Source organism: Camellia sinensis, chromosome 5 (genome assembly GCF_055761805.1).
Source record: "Camellia sinensis isolate YWXY chromosome 5, ASM5576180v1, whole genome shotgun sequence".
Classification (NCBI taxonomy): Eukaryota; Viridiplantae; Streptophyta; class Magnoliopsida; order Ericales; family Theaceae; genus Camellia; species Camellia sinensis.
In genome coordinates, this window is record NC_138965.1 from 116615493 (window position 1) to 116619685 (window position 4193).

Genomic DNA, 4193 nt, shown 5'->3' on the forward strand with positions numbered 1-4193 from the left:
CTGTTCTAGCTTCGGAAGCTTCTTCTGATGAGATCTAATCTTCTTGACCTGACTTTGGGTGCCTCTTGTTCGAGGGCTGCTTCAAATCTGGCCACACAGGCCTTACATGGCGGTTGACCGTTGAACGTTCTGAATGGGTCCAAGGTTCGAAAACAAATGGATTGAATCTTGAGGCTGAGAGTGATCCTAGGCTGCACAATCTCAAGAGCGATTCCACACAAGTCTTCACAGGACTGCGCAAAACATTTTGTTTTTGAAAGTTTTTAAGAAAGCGACAAATCGCTCGCGCCGAAGATAATGTAGAACCAATCTGGATCAAGCCAGGATCCTTCTCAGTACTCACATTAACAAGCATGATCTCATTCATTAAGGGCTTAGCACGCCTCTCTTTTTCTCAGTTGATCAAATTTTTTCAAATCCCGAGGAATTCCTCCCTCTTTGTTTTCATCGCAACGTTCAAAAAGTTTTGAAAAACTCCGGTCATTACAATGACTTCAAGGCACAAAAAAGGCAGAGTTCTTAGTCAAATACTGCCATCTCATTCAGAACTTCCGGCATAACTGGCACAAGGCAGAAGCAAATACGAGAGCGTGAAAATCACTGCTGTTTCATTCAAAATCTGTCGGCATAACTGGTTCCCTGGCAGAAACAGACTCAAAACAAAATGAAAAGATAAACACAAAACAAAATGGTGACGCCTGAGGTAACACCCCCCGGAATCACCAGACTCCTATACAACAGGACTGACTCGATACAACAAGACAGACCCAAAACAAAAAGAGACTGACTCAAAACAAAACAACATGATTGACCCAATACCCAAGTCAGAAAGCACAAAAGCTAGCATTGGCAAATGCTCAAAACAGTGCATGCCATACACCATATCTGAAATAAACTGAACGCCGCCCGCAGGTGGTTCATCCCTCGATCACATCACATTATCCCCCACAGGTTCACTGGTCGAGTGCCGATAGACTTTGCTGGACTGGCGCGGGGATGACCCTGTTGTCAAACAGATCTTGTACATCATGGCGTAGATGAAAGCAACTGTCAGTGTCATGACCGGTTTGTTGATGGTACGCATAGTACCTAGTATGGTCATGCTTTGGAGGGAGAGGATTAGGTAAAGGCCGTTGTTCCAATGGTTTCAGATGTCCCTTTCGGAGTAAGGCCTCTAAAGCCTTTGACAAAGGCATATAAAGTGGGGTAAAAACCCTCTTGACTCGAGGCGGATATTTGGTTTTTTGTGAGCTACTTCCGGACGCACCGGTGAATGGGGTAGCTGTTTTTGATGCGGTGGTGGTAACCATGCCCACTTCAGAAGATCTTGCAGCTGTATCACCACTGGTGGTCGCATTCGAACTGCGGGAAAATGCCCTCCTGGGCTGCTCCTTCTCCTGGTCAAGAAGGCCCTGCTTCATAGCGTCCTCGATCTGTACTCCCATCTCATGTAAGTCTGAAAAGGTGGGGAAGGGGAGAACGATCATTTTCTGCATAAGCTTGGGCTGGAGATTGCGCACAATCATCCGAATTTGATCTTTGTCAGTGGGCCTAAGGGTCATCATCGAGGCCTTGGCCCTCCAGCGGGCTACGAAATCAGAAAAACCCTCCTTAGGCTCTTGCCTTGTTGTCTCAAGATCACGGGTTGTGACCTCGATTTGCGTGTTATAGGAGTACTGCGCAACGAAGGCCTCGGCCATCTCATCCCAGTTCCGTTTGACATCGTCTTCTAGTTTTGCATACCAGATAGCGGCCACACCCGATAGGGTCCGGCCGAATAATGAAAGTTTCTGCAGCCTGGTGAGGCCCATCGGCCTTAGTATGTCCGAAAACAACTGGAGGTGCACTATGGGATCGCCAGATCCATCAAATCGGTCGATGTGTGGCATCTTAAATCTGTCCGGCAGCGTCACAGCTGCGTCGGTATACCCGTCCTCAATGTTTGGAATGGATTTTACTCCCTGAGATTTCTTGAACATCTTTTCTAGCTTGCTCACCTTCAGCGCTGTAGGGCCTAACTCGAACTCAAATGGTGAATCCGGCAGGTTGATCGATGCTTTAGACAGCTGGGGTAAGATTGGGGACGGAGCCGGTCCTGTCGGAATGTTCGTATCTCCCTAGACATTTGGTGCCTCCTCGGATGCTGGAACTCCTGGTGGGGGAAGGGCTTGGTGCGAAGCAGATGCTCCATTTTGCTGTTGCAGCCTGGTGATTAGCTCAGCCTGTTGGGCCATGATCGCAGCCTGCTGTTTGGCAAATTTCATTTGCCGGGCAGCGTCTTGCTGCATGAGTTTCATACTTTCTTGGAGTTGACGCATCATTTCCTCCATCCTTGCCATGTTCTGCTGTTCCGGCTGACTGACTGGTGAGGTGACTAAAAACTGATAAAAACTGAGGCCTCAGCCTGACTATTCACTGGTAGGGTGGATAAGGGCCACCGATCTGGTAACTGCTGAACCGGTGATTTGTGCCTAACTGGCCCCTTTTACCCTGCCTCTGGCGGAGGAACACTGATTTGTCCTTGAACTGAATCTCTGACCTGACAAAGTCTATCAGCACAAGTCCGATGAACCTCGGGGGATATCGGAGCCTTCTAAAGCTATGGTTCCCAGACTACCCTAGCAAAAGAGAAAACATGCAACATCTCAGCATAACTTCACCAAAACAGATACGAGCATAGTAGGATGACTGTGCCCTCTACTGAATTCTGCCCTCAAAATTCTGCCCGTGAACTGATACCCTCAGGTAAAACTGATTCCCAGATACTGATGCCCGCAGGCCTGATACCCAGACTTGGAAACTGTTACATGCATTTCTGTAGAGACGCACTCTAAAAGCACATAACAAGCAAGTGAGAGCCAAAATACCCCTATGTTGGGGTAGGGTTTCCCTGTCCTATTTTGTCAGGAGGTATGGTTTCACTACGCACGCAGCGGTTTCAAACAACCTACAATCGGGTAAGTAACCTGTCCTAGTTTGGAATGGTCACTACGGATTCCGAATATGCACTAGGTCGAATGGTCAAAAAGGTGCCCCGGTAAAACCGGGGTTTGTGTTCCCATATTGGCAGAGCCCACAACCGGTCAGCCTTATGGTCATGCCTTGACAAGACAAGCCTCCGGCAAACCGTTCAGGAATAGCAGATGGCAAACACGGTGTCCTAGGCGCACCAATGCAAATGCAATGCAAAGAAACACATAAGTGTAATCAAAACAAGATATCATGAGTTCGAGTCAAGTTCTCTAAATCCCCAGCGGAGTCGCCAAAAACTGTAGACGTCTCCCGAACGCCCCCGGGAAGAATGAGTCCCCCGTTCCATTCGATATTGGGCTCACTACAGTTCGGACTCTCAATTTGTCACGGTTCTAAATCTGAACCAAAGAGTCTAAATCCGGCAAATCGTTTTGAGAAAACAGATTTTGAAAGAAGTGCCAAACATGGACTGCTTTGCCAGATACAGAGTCGCCACCTAAATATTTTATTTTGGGAAAATTTAGGAAATCCTGACTCGTTTGCCTAGGGCCACGTGTCCGTCATCACCAAAGTTGCCTCGGCTCGGGAACTTGGGTACGATTGGGGAAGGTCACTTTGTGAGCACCCCCGCTCGCCCGATCAAAGATCGGCTTCTACTAACCATGATATCTATTTTTGAAAACATTATGTGTTCTTATTCCGGTTATTAGCCTAGATTTACTATATGATGCGCACAGCATACAAGTATAGACTGGATCACCTGAATTGAAACAAAACATTTCATGTTTTTTGTTTGAAAATGGTTTGATGGTGCTACTCGCAAGTAGGCTAAGACGTGGATTTGCCACCCTCAGGTGGGCTTAGAAAACATGATTTTGCCACTATCTAGTGGGCTTAAAACTCACAATTAATGATTTGTTCCAATTCAAATAACCCAACCTTCACCCACAGGCATTCAAGCAGTTATATCACATAAGCAATTAGCCTCATGGTAAGCATGCTATCATGGCAGTCACTCACACGCATGCAAGGATGCTAAAGCGTAAAACTTACCGAGTACTCCAAGCCAAAACAGAAACTAATTAGAAATCCATGCATGATCCTAATTATACAGAAATGCCTAATGCAACACATGCAAAAGTGCAACTATAGCAGGCTCGGCTATTCTAGACATGGCATATGAAATGCTACAGCTAACATGTATTCAACTTGGAATTGAA